The 20,504-nt window shown below is 36.5% G+C and overlaps 2 pseudogenes; one reads left to right on the top strand and one right to left on the bottom strand.

Annotated features, from left to right (window-relative positions):
* Positions 1-207: 207 nt before the first annotated feature.
* On the bottom strand, positions 208-1,143 carry LOC143690018 (olfactory receptor 6C74-like; annotated as a pseudogene).
* Positions 1,144-19,721: 18,578 nt separating this feature from the next.
* LOC143690017 (guanine nucleotide-binding protein G(I)/G(S)/G(O) subunit gamma-10 pseudogene) lies at positions 19,722-19,924 on the top strand (annotated as a pseudogene).
* Positions 19,925-20,504: the final 580 nt, after the last annotated feature.

Raw genomic sequence — 20,504 nt, 5'->3', positions numbered from 1 at the left:
GTGAAATGAGAAAAGGAATGTCTAAAGAAGACCAAAAGAAAGATTATTTTCTTTGTAACAAAGACTTATGAAAATGCAGCTTGAAAAGAGATAAAGATGAATATCAAAGAAATGGAAAAAGTAAAAAAGATAGAAGCTATGTACTGGAAACTATTAATGAAAATTGATAATATTTTTCCATGCTCTTTATATATTGCAACAGTACATTCATTTCTTTGACAAAGAGACAACCCTTTGTACCATATGCATGAAGGCTTTTTTTGCTTATTGGTTCTTTAGAGTGTAGATGAAAGGATTCAAAAGTGGGGCAACTGAGGTATTGAGTACTGCAATTCCCTTGGAAAAAGAAGTTCTTTGTTGTACTAAGGGTTTAACATACATAAAATTGCAGCTGCATAAGAAATGGAGATCACAATCGTGGGAGGAACACGTGGAAAATGCCTTTTTCCTCTGTTTGGTTGAAGGAATTTTTAAGATCGTCAATGTAATGTAGGTGTAAGATAGTATCACCATCACCAACGTGACCAGGAATGTCACTAAAGCTGAAATGAAAGCAATCCTATCGATGATCCAGATGTCTGAGCAGGAGATCTGCAGCAAGGGGGTAGCGTCACAATAGAAATGATCAACAGTGTTGGAGGCACGGAAGTCAAGGTTTAGACCCATGATAAGACATGGAAAGATGGAAAAGAACCCAGAGAACCAACAATTGAGGACAAGCTGTACTCAGACTTTGATACTCGTGATGGTCGTGTAGTGCAAGGGCTTACAGATGGCAACGTAGCGGTCATAGGACATGGCCGCCAGCAGGTAAAATTCAGATGCTCCCAGAAAGAAGGCAAAAAAAACTCGAATGACACAACAGTTATAGGAAATGGTTTTGTCCCCAGTTGCCATTGTAACCAGCAATTTAGGGATGCATGTAGTAGTATAAGAGATTTCTAAGAGGCAAAAATTCCTAAGGAAAAAATACATGGTTGTCTTAAGGTGAGCATCCAGCAGGGTGAGTGTGATGATGATTAGATTGCCTGTGATGCTGAGCAAGTAGGTAACAAGCAGGAAGGTAAATAATACAACTTTCAATTGTGGGTCATCAGTCAAACCTGCTAGGATAAACATGGTCACTCTTGTATGGTTTCCCATTACTGTTCTGGAAATTCTATCAAGTCTGAATAGAAAGATAAGAAAAAAAAGAACACATGATGATCCCTATGTAAACAGCAGTGTTAAAGCTACAGTTTACAAAGCAATGCTCAGATACAGTAATACAATACTCATTTAAGTTTTACAGAGTTATTCTGGTAAGAAAAAAATAGATTGCATTTCCAGAGTATCTGGATATAGAATTAAAACTTAATCCACATTTACACCAAGGAATAAACCACATAGTAGTTTTAACTGTGGGTTATTTTTATATGAATAACATAGAAGGTCCTATAAACAAAGAAAAATGCTTTTCTCTCTAGATAATAAGCAAGAATTGGGATATCCTCTTACGTTTCCTGATCAATTAAAGAAAGTTGCATGTTTGAATCAAAATTATACTCCTCATTATAAGTACATCAGGCCATATTTTGTATCTAGCATGCATGCACACACACACATATGCTGCAAACACACGCCAACCCTGGTCAGTAACCAAAGACAGTACCTCAAAACATTTTATTCAACTAGTCAAACTCAAGTTTCTGATTCCTTTCTCATTTATTTCATGTCTAACAGTATTTGAGTTCAGATAAGTGAATATGGGACATAGGTCAATTTTATTTGGTCTTTTCTGTTGTCACACAGCTGCTTTCCCACTTCCACCCAACAAAAAAGTCAGCATTAAAAAAAAAAATGACACAGCTCTACAAAGTCTCTTTCCTCAATAATTTCATCAGCAAACACATTTAAGAAATTATATTTTGTCTTCAAGATATTAAGAGAATTATTTACAACCTCTAAAACATACTTTATTATTTAAAAGGACTTGTATATAAAGACAATAAATATATGAGGACAAAGGATAGGTAACTGTAATATTATCTAGATGATTCACAAGATGAAAAGGTAGGCTATAAGTTAGATCCTAGATAAGACAGGCTATCCCTAGCAGAGGAAGCAATAATTAAAGATCAGCTATCCAAATCATGTGTATTAATAATGCAAACATATATGAGTTTAAAAAAAGAGATTTTTTTCCTGGGCATTTCTTTCATAGTCAAATAATTATGAAATAATCTATTATGATTTTTTCTCAGTTGCATAAATTACATTGTGCAATTGTAGGAATGAATATATCTAAAACATCTACACCAGAATTGTATCATGTCAACTCATTACTTTGTCTAACCTTAGCAATCACAAGCACCATCTATATCCTAACACAACATTTAAAAGAAAACAACAAAATTCTTATTGTGAAACCATTAGAAGTCAGACCTACAAATGCAATGATGTTTAATCACATTAGATATTTTGAATAACGGCTTCCTTTTAAAAAAGCTTTTCAATGCTAAATGATCAGTTTACTCTATCTTTAATTTTTAACTATTTTCTTTAATCAGAATTTAAAAGGCTGGAGAAAAGGTTAATGTTTTAAAGAACCAAACAGATTAAAATATATTTAACATGGTGTTTTATTTGGTTTGTTAATTTTTTTAATTAATAAATACATTAAAAAATATATATATTTAACAGAAAATATCACCTTTTAATTGTAGAAATACATATTTTTTTTCATCTTTGTATTCATAAAGCAACCTGCCAAATGTGTTTAGACCGCAAACAGCTCTTTAAGAAGATATACATGCATTTCCTCAGGCAAAATGATTTGCTCTTCGATGTTTAGCTCTCTTATCATCATGCTGAAGGAGCACACTGATACTCTATTCCTCTCTACAAGGACCAAGTCCTACCCAACAATTGTTTAAATGGAAATCTCAGTAAAGTTGTGATTAGAAATACTTTTTCAGGTTTTTAGGCTGCTGTATTGAAATTTCTCTTTCACTATAATTTATTTATGTGTTGAATACATTCATGAGTATAACACAAAGTGCCGTATAAAAATTAAACAACTCTTGATCCCATGGAGTATTTGTCTCTTTCTGTACCTTGCAGGAAAATTATTAACGATAACAAAGAATTCTCAGAGGGATTTGAGTTCCAGGAACATCATTTCCCCACAGATTGCCCATTTGTATGACATAAAAATGTTCTCTGTGGGCACTAAATAATTTTAGAATATATGTATATATTGTATATAGTAATATATCTATCTATAGCCTACTTCTTTTAATTATTCCTCCAGAGAATTCTGTATAGCTTTCCCTAATACATGTCCGGCCTCTCACATATGCCTGTTATGAAATGTTAGATACATAGAAAAGGATTTGGAAGCAGAATAGATGACAAGTTATTTCAGATAGGAATAAAAAGTGAGACTATGAGGTGGAGTGCATTTCTTGTCAGAGACAAAGTTGTACCTTACATTATTATTAATTAGTGCTATTATTAATTATAGTGCTATTATTAGTTAATAATAAATTATGAATTCCCTAGTCACAGTTAACATTTCATATCCTATGTAGCCTTTAACTTCCTTTCTGCAAACTGTCTTTATGATATTCTCTAGTGGATCAAAAATAATATTTCAGAATAATTAAGTATTCTCCAATTCTTCCATATTAATAGATTATCCAATTACATATAGGACTAACCAGAATCAAGATTCATTACCCCAGCCTTCCTTTCAACTTGCTGTAGCTCTATGATTTGTTTTGGACAATGTATGTAAATAGCAATAATTTGTTTAATTTCTAGTGATTGCCCTGTGATCAAAGGGGTTTGCTCTCCTCTTTCTTTTTATTACCCTCTTACATTTAATGTACATGTGAAAATATACCATCCTGAGCCATGAAAATTAACAAATGCACTGGGGATGACTATTGCAAACAAGACACAATGAACTTATGCAACAGTTTCAGGATATTAGCCTGAATATTTAAATGAGAGAGAAAACCAAATTTTATCTTATTTGAACCATTTCATATTTGTCTTTCTCAATAAATTTGCCAAATTTATTCTAATATCAAAAACTGAGAGAGTCTAAAATTTTACTCTACTTGCAATATAGCAGGTTACCCTCTCTCCTTTTTTGTAGATAATGAGGAACCAAGACACCAAGGTCAGAGACAAAGGACTTTATTATCCCCTGCACAGAGGGCAGCATGGACAACATATTCTCATCAGTTCCCCTTTTCCACAAATCCTATGGTGCTCTAGTTGGAGGGGGTCCTAGTTGATGTTGCACACATGAAAAGCCTGAGTCTCAAATGAGGATCTCCCAGTTTAGCAAATTTTCCAGTCTTTTAAGCACTGCCTACAACCTACCTAATTCTGTCCACTGGCAAACATTGTTTTTAATATTCTGGTCATCACATAATTATGTCTTCTACCAAAAAGGGAGATGCTATTTCTATCTTCCAAGGCAATCCAAGATAAGAGCTGTCACAAGGTGTGTAGAAATGCCAAGCAGAATTGTTTCTTAGAAACCCATGCTTCTTTTCTAAGCCACCATGGCTCTTGGTGAATTTTCCCGTAAATAGGTCACTTTGTTGGTTTCTCTGATTCATTTGAAGCTCTTTGTTAACCATTCCTACTGTGCAAGGCAGAATGATTCAAAAGGATGACAAGCCAATGCCTGACCTTCACACAGGAAGTACAAAACCAAGGGTGCACAAGGCCCCATGAAAATAAATTGCTTACAATTTTTGGAGGCCACCCATGTTTCACCTTCAATAATCAGAGTGAAGTTCAACAATTCCTCACAGCTGGCTGGTAAGCCTTAAGACTCCCAATTCAGTGCCCTGTTTTGTTTAGTATTACTTGAGGGCAGTTGATTTAATCTGTCTTATTTGTCCACTACTCCTGCTCTTGTACTTCGTCATGCACATCTCAAGATGCTTCCTCACCTCCATCCTCAGTCATTATTTCATTTGTGGCAATTTAATCTATAAAGCCTCTACAGTGCTATTTTTGTCTTCCACATATGTATTTATCCATGTGATAAGTCTCAATTTCACAGCCTTATTAGAATTGGGAGTGGGAGGAACAAAACTTGCTAGTCATGACAGCAACAAAAGAGTATTCTGCCTGCAAGTACCCCAGGGAAGGGCCCATCCTATTTACTCTAGAGGGGTGGAAGTCACAGTTCTGCTGCATGTAGGAAAGGTTCTTCTTCCTTACTGTAGAGATGATGGAAGTTACAGGCTGTTCAGGGGAATGAATCCATCATGTTATTGCAAAGGAGTGGTGGTAGAAGACAGTGTCCACCCAACAACTCTTGTTGCAGTGGTCATTGAGATGAGGGAGAGGATGTGGATATTTATCTTGGTGTTTGCCTTGTGAACAGGCGTGTAGGGTTAAAGCATTTGGGCCTGCTAGGCTGAACCAATCACCCACATGTTTATCACCTCCATCTTTTAAAGGTATTAAGGACTACCAGATTTTGTTCAGACTATTTTATGTCTGCACACACAGCATCTGGGAGGGGCTTCTTCTAGTTCTCAGGTTGGTAAACATAGACGATTAGGGAAAAACTTATAAGGAACTTCTGCTGAGTAATCTTGAGTACCAAAGTCCTTAATCAGTCCTTATTACACCTTGTTCAGAATAAAAATTATCCAATTATAAGTTTTAAAATAAACTTGGTATTAAATTATATCCATAATGCTCATAAATGATGATATTTAAGCTAAATGACTTTCATGAAGCAATACTTTCATTCACAATAATTCACATCAGGAACCAGAATATTACCTATACAGAGGAAGACACCACCAAACATGGCCCCTCCCAAATGTAAATACTATTTTATCCCTTCATCTCAGTTTAAATTTTCCAAATTTTGAACTGTTAAGAAATGAAATTTTAGAAGAATTCTGGCAAGATGGCAGAACAGGATAGGTCGAGTTCACCCCTGCTCCACGTAACAGCTAGAGAAGTGATAGAAAAATGACTGGAACAGCAATTCCAGGGTGTAAGTGACCTGCTAGGGTCTTCTACACCACATATAGAGGCCCAGGCTGCAAAAGCTGAAGAATTCAATTGTATGGAAGCTGAGACCATCCCACTAGTGCAAAGAGCCTAATGTGCCTCTTTCCAAATGGAGGCCCAGAGCCCTCAGGGGTACACAGACAGGGAGACAAGGACAGGGAAGTAAGCCAAGCCACATTCCTTGAACACACTACACTCATGCATGCCAACAGCACCCTGTGTCTCATGATTCTCCGCACAACCCACACATTTGAATCCTATCACTGTCCCCTCTACTGTGCTCCAAGTACCCCCACCCTGACCCCCACCTGCATCCCTGCCACACACTCACACCCACACATGCACACATGCCTGCCCCAGCCAGCATGCATGTGCACAAGCTTACCCCACCCATTCCAAGAACTGCATACCCACACCCAGACCCTTGATCCCTCCACAACCTCAATGCCCCCTGTAGGCAATCACCTGTGTATCTGGACTCAGGCATTCACCTTCATACTCAGACCACATCCACTCTCAATCTGTATAATTGCACAACCCCATCTTGTGCCCCCTGAGCTCTGTGCATGCATCCAGCAGCATCTGACTCTCCCATGCTTGCTCATGTGCACATGTGTACCCAGGACAGGCCTTCCCATCTCTGAGCAAGCACTGACCTGTGCATCAGGGCAAGACCCACCTCTGGCCCATGCTGGCACAAGCCAGCTCCACTGGCCCTGAGCTCTGCACATGTGCACACAAGGGCCCCACCCACCACACATGCACAGCCACATCCACCCCACTGGGCATGTATGCATCTGTGCACTGATCTCTTGGCAACTGCACCCCACAGTCCCTGCTCCATGCACACGCACACCCTTGTCCCAGCCCCTGGCACAAGTGCCCTGCTCCCACACCTGGCAGATGCTCATGTGCACATCTGTGCCACATAGTCCTGCCCTGCACATATGTGCACCCCTGCATCACCCTTTTTCCACTAGTCACCCATGCCAGGGCCCCACCCACCTAACATCACCCACTCCTGACCCACATCCCACAACACCAAGGACCTCTGCACCACCCCTGAACACTCACACATCCACATCCCAACCTCTGTGGATCCCTTCTACTGCTTAAGGACACACCCATGATCTGCTTTCCCTGTGCCCCAACCTCTGTGACCCATACCCCAAACTTTGATACCCATGATCCCTACCTACTTACAAAATAATCCTGTCAAGATGTTTACATGTCTTAAAGGCAACAGAAGTCATACAGCACATGAAGACACAGACAGATATAGCCCAAGCCTAATGACCAAATTAAAACAGCAGAGGAGACACAGATTTTGGAACAACTAATCAAAGATGTTCATATAGCTCTACTAAATAAAATCAATGGGTTGGTTATTGACATAAATGAGATCAAGAAGACACTAGAAGAGCATAAAGAGGAATTAGAAAAAGAATCAACAGAAAACTACCAGGTATCACAAAGATTAAAGATACCTTAGACCAGATAAAAAAAATATATTAGAGCCCCAACAGCAGATTTTAAGAGGCAGAAGAAAGAACAAGTGAACTAGAGGACAGGACAACTGATCATGAACACAGAAAAGAGCAAATGGCAAAAAAGATGGAAAAATTTGAAATGGATCTCAGAGAAATGATGGACAAAACAAAACACACAAATATAATAAACACTGCAGTTCAGGAAGGAGAAGAGAAGAATAAAGGTTAGGAAGATCAGTTGAGGAGATGATGGGGAAAACATCCCAACCCATGCAAAGACATAAATGTGCAAATCAAAGAATCCCAATGAACTCCAAATAGAAAAAATCCAAATGGGCTGTAGGAGAGAGGATTAACATAAGACCTGCGGAACTACTTGGGAGTAGATGGCATTAGGGTGGTGGCAGCAGTAAGCTGCTTTATGTTATCTGATTTATGTAAGATAGTTTAGGAGGAAGAGAATGTTTGTTTACCCCAAATGGTTATTTTAAGTACGAAGGAAGAACACTGAAAGATAAGAACTTTGTTCCCTCAGGAAATGCATGCATGCCTATTGTCATCCTGTGGTATATAACCAGGATCTGGTTAAGAATAAAATTGTCTGAAGTCTGTCTGAAGTAAACTCAAGCTTCAGACCCTCTGAGCCCGTCTGTGTCTTTCTTTCTCTCCTTCTTCCTTTCTTTCTCATCATTCCTTAATATCCTTCGAGCTCTGTTCAAACAGGAAGCAACATTTGGCACCCAATGTGGGGCTCGAAGAAGAAGACTCCAAATCAATATTAAGGAACCAAGGAAAAGTCTCATTAGAGGCATGTGTGTCCAGCTGATAGAAGAGGACTTGAGTCATATTGGTAAAGTAAGCATTTTCCTTGGATCATCAGGGTAACGGGTAATTATAATAGGCGGCTGGAGAAGTATGGAGTATGTATGTATGTATGTTTGTATGTTTATGTGCTGAAAACATCATCAGGGTGTCATTACTAAAATAAGGTTCTAATAAAGTTTGAGTTATTTTGTATTTTAAAGGAAAAAAGACTTTGTGGATAAAGCAGAGAAGAGTTTAAAGCAGACTCCCCATAGTGAGATGGGAGACATTGAGGGAAAAGGAGTGAAGAAAGTTCTGAATTGAAAACAGTTTTCCATGACAATACAGTGAGGCCACATGGGGCAATAACAGAAGGGAGTTTAGGAAAAATAAAGAAACTGTGTTCTTGTTGTTAGGAAGAAAATAGTAAAGGGGAAGAGTTAATAGCATAAAGATGACACAGCCAGGAAATAATAGCCAGGGACAAGGTAACTCTAGTTGGGAAAAAGAGGTTAAAAAAGCTTCTTCAAGATTTCTTAAAAAAAAAACAAAAAAAAAACTTCAAAATAGAAACACAGAAGTGTAAACCTGAGGCAAGGGAAAAGGAAAGCAAATAAATAACTTAAGATGGGATGCATAATTATAAAAATTTTACATCAATATGAGCTACTTTTATATAAAAATTCATATACACCTGAGTCAGAAAATATTCAATAGGAACAATGCCATGCCAAGCAAAAGTCAGTACTAATTAATGGTTCCTGTAGAATTATAATAGATCAGTCCCCTAAGGGATATGCAATTCAGGATTGTAGTTCTGACTCAAAGTGTTCTGTTAAGTTACCTTAGTTTAATCTAAATAATTATTCTACTGAAATTATACCTATGCTACAAATAAAACCTTGTGACAAAGAATGGGAATAGTAACCCCATCTCCTTTTACAAACAGCAATTTGGAAACTGGCCATGAGTTTAGCTCCTACTCATATTTTAAAAAGAAATATAGTTTAAGAACCTTAAAATGAAAAATTCTTGTTAAAAACTATATATTGATAGTTAATGCATATTTGAAACATTAATTAAAGTATTTTAAGTATTTAACATTATTCTAAAAAATGTAATTTTGATGGTAATTATATGTGGTAAAATATTTGTTCAAAGTAATGATTTAAGTATTAAAAATATGAAAGATGTATTTTTATTAATAGGAAAACAGAATAGTTTTATCCTAAAATGAGTAACTGTTACTAAATGACAAACCTAAACTAATATAATAAGTGCTGAGGGTTTGTAAAAAATAGAAATTATGGTTAAAATCAAGAAAGATTTAATGAGTCTAAAATGACAATGTTTTCTTGGACTCTTAGCCTGTTCTAATGAAAAGATATAAAAAAAATTCTAAATAATTAGTTAAAAAGCAAAGAGTCTGTGTTTTATCAAAATAACTTATGTTAACTTTTATCATGTTGTTATCTGTATAAAAAATGCTGATTTTCTCCTGGGTATCATTATACTGGCAAAAACTGCTTCTTTTCTTGCCCTAAACCAGGTGGCTTAATCTATTAATCTAAATACTATGACTATAAATGAATCTATTACTGGATAAATCATATTCAGATCATATAAATACCTATATTCCTTTAAGCCAAAATATCTTAAGGCTTTGTCCAGTCTTTATATAAACTACATATGTATAAACTAAATTTATCCTAAAATAACCATGGCTTATTTTGGGAGCAGATCAGATTTGAGGGCTGAATGCAAGGAAAAAATATACTTATGGAGTCTTTTTTTCATCTGATGTTCCCATTACATGCAACTGATGTTGCTATCACATGACCTTGGTAAGGAATAATTAAAATGTACATTCTAGCTGGAAGGACTGGCTATCCCCCCAGAAGGAGGTGTACTTTAATAAAGATATCTAGGTCCCAGGAAGCTCCTCTTGGTCCCTAGCCAGTTCCCAGAGGACCCAACTGGGCCCGGTCATGTAAGCAAATTGAAATTTGGCCACTATTGTGAGAAAATACCATAAAAACTGCATGCAATATATTTATATTTAAAATTAGCAAAAACGCACAACCAGTTATAAAGAATCCACATTCCTGCATTTCTTTTAAATCAATCCAATGAATTCAATTTTAAAAATCTGGTTATTTACTATGGGTACACGTCACTATTGACACTCTGCTTTCATTTTTGCTACCTGCTACTTTAGGGATTCCTAATTATATGTTACAAAACTTGTTTGATATTTTACAAGGAGATTCTGATTTATTAAGCAAAAGGCAGTTAACAGCTGCAGCTGAATGAGAGTTACAATTAATTGAACAATGCATCAAAAAAGGACAGCTTGTTCAAATAGATCTAAAAAAGCCTGTTGATTTTATTATTTTCTTTACTTGCAATCTCCCACAGGCCTATTTTAGCAAGATGGTGTTTTAAAATGGATTTTTTTACCAAACAATTGACAAAAATGTTTAAATACATATTTGCAAAAGATTATTTCTTTAATAGCCAAAGGTCACCAAAGATATTATCAATTAAGAGGTCATGATCCTAATCGCATAGTGTGTAATCTCACAAAGGAAGAGGTTCAAAGTCTATATATTTTCAATACCTTTTGGCAAATAGCATTAAGTGACTTTAAAGGACAAATGAATAATCATTTGCTATGTCAAAACTTTTACAATTTTTAAAAATGAACACAATGGATTTTGCCTAAAATAGTTCCAGCTTCCCCGCTAGCTATTACTGTCTTTACCAATGATAATATTAATGGGAAGGCTGCATATGTCACCCCAGTGGAAAACAAGTTAGAAAATGCCTTATACCTCAGCCCAGCTTACTGAATTAGCAGCTGTAATTCAAGTATTGCAAAGTTTTCCACAATCTCTTGATATTGTTTCTGATTTTGAATATGTTTGCCAAACAGTTACTCACATTGAGACAGCTTCTTTGTTTGAAAGAGATGAACTCTCCTGAATGTTTTTACACTTACAAACATTAGTCAGAAGTCAAATTAATCCTCTTTTTATCGTGGATATAAAGAGCTCATACTAATCTTCCAGGTCCTCTGTCATTACAAAATCAGCAAGCAGGATAGTCTTGTGAGTTTAATTCAAAATCCCACAACACTTCACAAATTGACTGATATCAATAGCAAAGGGCTGCGAAAGAAATTTCCATCTTTATCTAAACAGCAAACTCAGGACATTGTTAGGACTTCTCAAATCTGTGGAACTTTAAATGCACTCCCATTTGCATCAGAGGTTAATCTTTGAGGTCAAAAAGCAAATGAATTATGGCAAATGGATATTATTCATATTTCACATTTTGGTAAAATGCAGTATCATAGACACTTTTTCTCATCTCATCTGGTCTACCTCACAATATGGAGAACTTTTCTGCCATGTTTGATCACATTTACTTAATGCTTTTGCTGTTATCTAATAAAATGGCAATGGTTCTGCTGATACAGGAAAACAATTTCATAAATTTTGTACTAGTTTTAATATTACTCATATCACAGGAATTCCACATAATCCCTCAAGGCAAGGAATTATTAAGTGAGCAAACCAGATGCTAAAGTCTATGCTTTTGAAACAAAAAGGGGGAGATGATGATCAGGATGATGTTATGAAAATATGTACACCAAAAGATCAATTAATGAAACCACTGTTTACTTTAAATTTTTTAAACATTTATGATAATTCATCACAGACTCCAGCAGAACAACATTTTAGCAATTTGGAAAAGAAAAATGATATATCCCAAACAGAACTCCAGCTGCAGCCAATCTATTGGAAAGATGTTAAAGATGATTTATGGAAACCAGGAATGGTAAAGGTGTGGGGTAGGGGATTTGCTCTTGTCATTGCAGATGACAGAACCTTGGTTTGGATTCCCTCGAAGAGAATAAAACCCAGACATGTCAACCTGGACAAAAATAACTAAATGGGTAATGTATATCATAGGACATATAATTTTAATTGATGAAGGACAGGGACATCTTTATACTTATTGGGTTTATCTGTGAGCCCTAACATGGGCCAATCCAAATTTACCAAAATAATCTGAACACAAGTTTAGGATTCCCAGGTCCAGTAAGAAGAAAACTGGTGTCAAATTTAATTCTTCCTAGAAAGACCTGTATGCATAACTCTACAGATACAAAGGATATTTGCCTGATAGATGGGAAAGAAAGTTGGAATGGATGGCAGTCATGTCATATGGATCAAGCAGTTATCATAATTAATGATTCCTATGGAATTGTAAGATTCCCCTGTGGGGTTGAAGATAACTGAGACTATATGGATAGGCAAGTTAAACCAGAGTTATTACATAGAGGATGATTTGTACCAAAATTTGGGATGATAAATATGTCACAGAAATTAATGGGAAATTTTTCTTAGGACTGGGACCAATCTTTACAGCATATTCTAGTAACTATAACTTCTCTCTAAATAGCCACCATAAACACTATACACATACAGGAAATCAAACTTTTAATTATAAGAATTATTCTCTATTCACTTGTCTCCAAGAATTTATATTGCAGAAAAATGAGATGATTTTAGCAGCAAGGAGAAGAAGAGGTATTTGGCTGCTGGTGCAGATGTCAAGATCCTGGCAATCCTCTCCAGAAACACATATACTGATCCATTTGGCAAAAGAATATCTAAAAAGGACTAAGAGACTAATTGGACTCATTATTGTAGCTGCCATTGGAATCATTGGAAGCATCACAGTGGCCGCAGTCGCTGGAACTGCATTGCAACAAACTATACAGATGCAGCATTGTTAGAAAAACACCAGTGAACTGTGGCATAGACAATCTCATTGATGAGCAAATTAATAATAGACTAAATGATATAGAAATGATATTGGTTCATATTGGAGATCAAATGTATAATTTAAATTTTTTTTACAAAGTTTAAAGTGTAAAAGGAATGAGAGCAATTTTTGTATTACCCTCTTTTAACATATGGCCTGTCTGAAATTGAATGGGAAAAGGGAAAAGGCATCTTTTAAGGCTTTCAGATCTAAGTCCTGATATCTTAGAATTACCAAAAATGGGTATTAGAATTATCTCAGAATAATTTACATGTAGCCTAGGGAGGTGATATTACACAATCACTTACCCAAGAGCTAAATAATCTTAGGTTCGGGGCTGTTTATACTTTGCTTCCTCCTCAGCTGTGTTTAACAACAGATAATCAAAGTCAGAGAGCTTGACTGGCAGCCAATGATGGGTAAGACCCTTCAGAGCCTAAAGGCAACCTAAGACAGGTGCGGTCACCTCGACTTATAAAATAAAAGGGGAAATGTAGGAGATAGGATTAACATAAGACCTGCAGAACTACTTGGGAGTAGATGGCATTAGGGTGGTGGCAGCAGTAAGCTGCTTTATGTTATCTGATTTATGTAAGACAGTTTAGGAGGAAGAGAATGTTTGTTTACCCCAAATGGTTATTTTAAGTATGAAGGAAGAACACTGAAAGATAAGAACTTTGTTCCCTCAGGAAATGCATGCATGCCTATTGTCATCCTGTGGTATATAACCAGGATCTGGTTAAGAATAAAATTGTCTGAAGTCTGTCTGAAGTAAACTCAAGCTTCAGACCCTCTGAGCCCGTCTGTGTCTTTCTTTCTCTCCTTCTTCCTTTCTTTCTTTCTCATCATTCCTTAATATCCTTTGAGCTCTGTTCAAACAGGAAGCAACAATGGGCCTACTCCAAGACACATACTAGTCAGTCTATCAAATGTTGAAAAGAAGCAGAAAATTCTGAAAGTGGTAAGAGAAAGAAAATCAATTGCATGCAAGGGAAACCACATAAGACCAAATTCAGACTACTCAACTGGCACTATGTAGGCAAGAAGGCAGTGGCATGACATTTAAGATCCTGAAAGATAAATACTTCCACCCAAGAATTCTGTACCCAGACAAATTTTCCTTCAAAAGTGAGGGAGAAATTAAAATTTTCAGACAAACAGATGCTGAGAGACTTTGCCCACAAGAGACTGGCCCTACAAGAAATACTAAAGGGAGTTCTACCAATTGAAAAAAAATGACATGGGGAGAAGGAAGTCTGGAGGAGGGCATAGGATTGAAGAGTACCAGTAAATGTAACTTGAAGGACAAAAAGAGAAAGAGGGAAAAGAATATATAGATCTGACAGATAAAATCCAAAAAATAAGATGGTGGATTCAAGAAATACCTTTTCAATAATAACTTTGAACATTAATAGACTAAACTTATCACTTAAAAGATACAGATTGGCAGAATGGACTAAAGAAATATAATCCAGATATATGCTATTTGCAAGAGATTCATCTTAGACACAAGAATACAAATAGATTGAAAGTGAAAGGATAGAGAAAGAAGTTCCATTCAAACTGTAACCAATAGAAAGCAGGAGTAGCTATAATAATATCAGATAAAATTGACATCAAATGTAAAGACATCATAAGGGACACTGAAGTGCACTATATATTAATGAAACAGACAATTCACCAGAAAAAAATAGCAATCATAAATGTTTATGTTCCACTCAAGGAGCTCCAAAGTACATGAGGAAAATATTGGCAAAACTGAAATAGATATTTCAATAATAATAGCAAGAGATTTCAATACACCACTCTCCTCTATAGATAGAGCAACCAGGGAGAGGATCAACAAGAAAAAAGAGAATGCAAACAATGTGATAAATGATTACATCTAAAAGACATATTATATAAGTCATTACACCCCAAAATAGAAGGATATATATTCTTTAGTGCTCATGAAACATTACCAGGATAGATCATATGCTGGGGCACAAAACAGGTCTTTATAAATTTAAAAACATTGAAATTATTCAAATCACTTTCTCCAGTGATTTTTATTTATTTTTATTTATCTAGACTGCACATAATTAGAAATAAATTTGGTACTAAATTCACCAAGTTTTTGAACCAGCATTCTTCCTTACAATAACAGTATTCATAAAGGGGAGAAGAGACAGAGATACTACAAAATAATGAAAGGAGAAAGAAATTTATGCTTGAGTCAGTAATACAGCCATGCATTTATATGCCTTACATTCAGAACATTACATTACAATGTGCCTAAAATCTCTCATTCCAATTCAGTACTGCCTTAGACTAGCTTCTTTTATTGTAAGCTTATATAAATTAAAGGGAACACACCCAAACAGTATAAAAATGTATTTGTTTAATTTACCATAGCTTTCTTTTATCAGAGAATAAAAAAATGTCTCTTTTCATGATACGTTAAAATTATAAGCAATTTCAAAAGTACATTGAAAAACATAGTACATTGACTATCAAGTCCTGGCAAATATACTACAATTGTTTAATTTTTCCCAAGCTTACATACAGGAAAACTTCCATATTTCTTAAAGATCTTTCATTTTACTCCTGAAATTTGATTAGATGTTGTTTTAGTTTGCTAGCTGCTAGAATGCAACACATCAGAGATGGATTGGATTTTAATAAAATGGGATTTATTTTGTTCTTCAGAGGAAAGGCAGCTAACTTTCAACTGAGGTTCATTTCTTACATGGAAAGGCACAGGATGGTCTGCTGCTGGTCTTCTCTCCAGGCCTCTGGGTTCCAACAACTTTTCCTGGGATGATTTCTTTCTGTACCTCCAAAGGCCTGGGCTAAACTGTGAGTACTGAGATGACATAGGCTGAGCTGCTTGGAATGTGCTACATTGAGTCTCTCATTTAAGCACCAGCCAATTAAATCAAACATCATTCATTGTAGCAGGCATGCCTCCTAGCCAACTGCAGAAGTAATCAGTAACAGATGAGGTTCATGTACCATTGACTCATGTCCACAGCAACAGAACTAGGTACCTTCACCTGGCCAAGTTGACAACTGAATCTAACTACCACAGATGTTATTCAGTTATTCCTATTTCAAGGATATTTACATTTTAATAATGATCTGATTACTGCAGTTACCATTGCAAAGGTTTTATTTGAAAAAAATATTAACAAACATAGCTTATTCTGTAGCATTTTTTATGCTTACCATTTCTAATCTACAGGCCAGTAAAAAAAAAAATAAGAACTCTAAACCACACTTAACCATATTTTTCTGTGCCTAGCCCCCCCCATAACTGCTCTAGGTGGGTAAGCCTTGGGGCAGGGATAGGCTGGACAGAAAGAAATTAGGTTTTTGAGCTTTGATTTGGAAGTTTTAGGTGAGGGTCATGGAATTTGGGGAGTTCCTGTACCCTTCTTTACAAATAATTAAACTTAATTATTTAGATATATATTTAATGTGCTTATGGATAAGTTAACTAAGATATCCATTTTAGGTGGTTAAGATTTCATATGTTAATTGTAAGCATATTTGTATCTTCATATTTTCCTGAAATAAGGAAAATATTTAGTAATGCAGATTGTTACTATAGCAATGCAGATATTTCTAAGAACTTTCTACTTGATATTTTGAGAACATTCACAGTTTTGACAGCTGATCAAATGGTATCTAAGTTATTTTTTGTTTTTGTGGCATGGGCAGGCTCTGGGAATCGAACCTGGGTCCCCAACATGGCAGGCAAGAATTCTGCCACAGAGTCACTGTTGCACTGTCCTAAGTTAGTTTTTAATACTTAGAATGTAAGAACTTTGTTATCAGAATATGTAGATTTTTTCCTTGTTGCCTCAATTTTAAATTCATCTATGAAACTTATTGCACAAACACAGGTTTTACAATGATTGTATATACTTCATTTGAATATGCTATATTTAAGCTAACTAAGATATCCATTGTCATGGTTCTAAGTATGCTGTTTTCTTAAAAAATATGTGAAAAAAGAAATAATTTTATTATTAATAATCAATAAATAATTAGACTTATTAGAAATAAATTAAATTTATTTCACAAAAATGCTGTGATCAAGACCATTGGAAAAGGTTTTCACTTTTTCCAGAGGCAGCCTTTTAGCGGTTTTCTGCCGCCTTAGAGAAATTCCAGTTTCTTTCTAAGTCCAGTTTGTTGATAGTAATTACAAAACTAAAGTTTCTGAATCTTGCCTTTTGGAGGTTTTTTTTTTCTCTCTTTTCACTTTTTTACTTCATAAGTATGAGTTCATATATTTATATAAGAAATCTAATTATTTTTAATCAGTTCAAATAGAGCTTTTTAAGATTTTTTCTTATTAATTTAGTATTACCACTAGGTGATATGAGAATATACATTGAACATGCAGATAGACATAAATAGAAAGTTAGTTACACAAGAAATGGTAACACAGAAATACTTCTGAGAGGGACAACTAAAGGGCTGAATATCTTATCTCATCCAATTTTTACCTTTTTGGAGAACAAATTTTAACTGTAATATCTTTAATTTTAACTGTAATGGTAATATTTTCATTTTAAATAATTTTGAATCCAGATTAGGTTAAAGAAGCAAACATTCTCTTTATAGACTCATAACTAAAATCTTCCCAATTTTCAATACAGCCTAAAGGTTCCCTTTTACAAGAATTTCGGTAATCAGTAACCAATTAGGAACATCTGAACAATACAGGTAGATGTAGGAACATACCAACTAAAAAATTCAGATAGACACTTAACACTTATTATATTTAAGTGATATAACTAAACTGAATACATCAACTAACAAACAGGCTTTGAACGCTTAGATCTTAGCAGGAGAGGTCATAGGATACAGTAAGGATTAGAATTATTTAATAAATGGGGTGGGGTCAATAGAGAAGAACCTAAATATTGTTGTTTGACTTAAGAGGTCAAAAATGGAAAAGGGAAAATGGCAGCAGTTTCGGGTTAATTAGGAGGGCTGTGTAGGGAGGTGGTGGAGGAGGGGAAGCATAGGAAGAGGGCTGAGATTCTGTAGTGGAATCTGGAGATGGGGGAGGAGGAGGAGATGGAGAGGGTTATTTTCTGGCTGTGCCACAGCAGCTGTGGCTTGGCCAGGAGGTGCTACATGGTGGGGGTGGGGGGTGGAGAGTGGCTTTGAGGAAAAGGTCTTCAGTGGGCTCTATGGAAGAGACAGGGAGAGGAGGAGAAGGGGCATTGGGTTCTGAACTAGATTGTTTTGGGAGAGAGGACTGGAGAAAGATTGATAAGTAGAACAAGTTTGGTAGAGAGAGGGGAACCTATGCAAGCCCAAAAAGGCTTGAATATATGGGACTTCATTCCACTTCCCAAATGAGAATAATGTCAAGGTCTAGAAGAACTTGTGGGTCAAGGGTTCTGTTTTCTGGCCAAACCAACCCATTATCTAATTTGTACACTGAACAGGTGGTATTGCAATAGAAAAATAATCTCTTGGGTTTTAAATCAGTAACAAGACCAAGGACTGCCTGTTTCCCATGAAAATGGGTAGGGTAAGGAGAAACTCTCACTCTTAGATGACTTAGAAACAACCAAGTGGGCATCCCCCCCTTGAGAGTTTTAAGTCCAGTGAGTATGTGGAGGAGAGAATGGAGGCACCCCACCATTTCACTCATTCCTAGGGTCTAGGACCCAGCACAGGCAACTCTCCCCTAGTGCTAGGATTTAGATGTATTGTCCAGGACAACAGAGAAAGAGAGTGCCAGGGAGAAAAGTGGAGACCATTTTTCCTTACTGAGATGATTCACCAGTGTTGGTGCTGAAGTCAGGCAAGTGGGTTCCATGCCTTCCTATGGAGGTTCTGTCTCCATTCCCAGTCTCAAGTATCAGCACCAAAATGACAGGTTTTTCAACTGAGAGGGAGGAGAAGTGATTAAAACTTCAACAAAGGAGCTTTATTGGTAGGCTATGAGCAGATAGGCTAAGACATGTCACTGGGGAGGCTTAACATTTAAATATTCCCTTAGTCATGCAGGATTGCAACTGCAAGAGGGTGGTGTTGGGTAAAGGGAGTTAATTGCAAGATAATATCTGCCAGAGGGCAAAAAGGCATGACCTAGGTTGGGCTCAGTGGGGCTCTTGGAAATCATGGGTGGGGAAAACTTCATGTAATAGGGGTTGTTCACATCATGGGGGAAAGGGTTCTGCCTAACATTACCTGTGTCCTCCAATATTTGGGTTTTCCCTGTATGAAACAAACTTGTATGTGTGTGTACTTCAGTAAATCTCCTTTGAAGAGAATAAAATGATTCCTTTAGCAGTCATTTACCAAGAAATCTGCCCTTGGCTTCAAAGAGTATGCCAATTTAATTGGAAGTGATATTTTTTCTTATGGACACACTATTTAAAGAATGCACCTACTTTTGGCTTTTTGAAAATGAATGATGAGGTAACATATTTGCTCTCTGGGATAAATTCAAATACACCTAACTGTAACCACCACACATAGAATAAAACAAATGATAACTAGTTACCGCAAAATGTTCTTAAAACCAACTTAGAGGACCCCATGTCTCCAAGAGACAGTGTGAATGCTCTGCAGTGCGTGGTGGAACAGCTCAAGCCTGAAGCCCATGAAAGGGATCAGTCTCCCTGCAGGTTGCAGAGCTCCAGCAGTGCTGCATGCAGCATGCCTGTGAGGATGGCCTGCTGGTCAGGGTGCCAGCCAGGAGGAACCACTTCTGGGAGCCCAGATCCTGTGCTTTACTCTGAAGATCCTGGGGAAGAAGTTCATTGAGGAGTGCCTTCTAGCACAGCATGATAAACAACTGTCTCCAAGTTTCAAGAAAACTTTTCTCTAGCCAAACAACTTTTAAACATTTGAGACTGTTTTCATCTGCCAAAACTGCCAGAATGCAACATACCAGATATGCATAGGCTTTAATTAGGGGATTTATTTAGTTAAAAATTTATAGCTCAGAGGAAAAGCAGCTAGCCTTCATCTGAGGTTCTCTGGTACATGGGAAGGCACATGACAACATCTGCTGGCCTTCTCTCCTGGCTGCTGGGTTCCAATGGCTTTCCCCAGGGTGATTCTTTTTTACATCTCCAAAAATCTGGGCTGAAATGCAAGTGTAGAGATGAGTATACTGAGCTGCTTGGACTGGGCTGCATTGACCTCTCTCTTTTAAGCCTCCAGCTAATTAAAATAAGCATCACTCATTGCAGAAGGCACTCCTCTTAGCCTAATGCAGATGCAATCAGCCATAAATGAATTTCACATACTAATGATTCAAGTTCACAGAAACAGAATGCCAGGGGCATTATCACCTGGCCAAGTTGACACATGAAC

Source organism: Tamandua tetradactyla, chromosome 7 (assembly GCF_023851605.1).
Source record: "Tamandua tetradactyla isolate mTamTet1 chromosome 7, mTamTet1.pri, whole genome shotgun sequence".
In the NCBI taxonomy this organism is placed as follows: Eukaryota; Metazoa; Chordata; class Mammalia; order Pilosa; family Myrmecophagidae; genus Tamandua; species Tamandua tetradactyla.
Note: the sequence above shows the minus strand (reverse complement) of the source record. Positions and strands in the feature narration are given on the sequence as shown.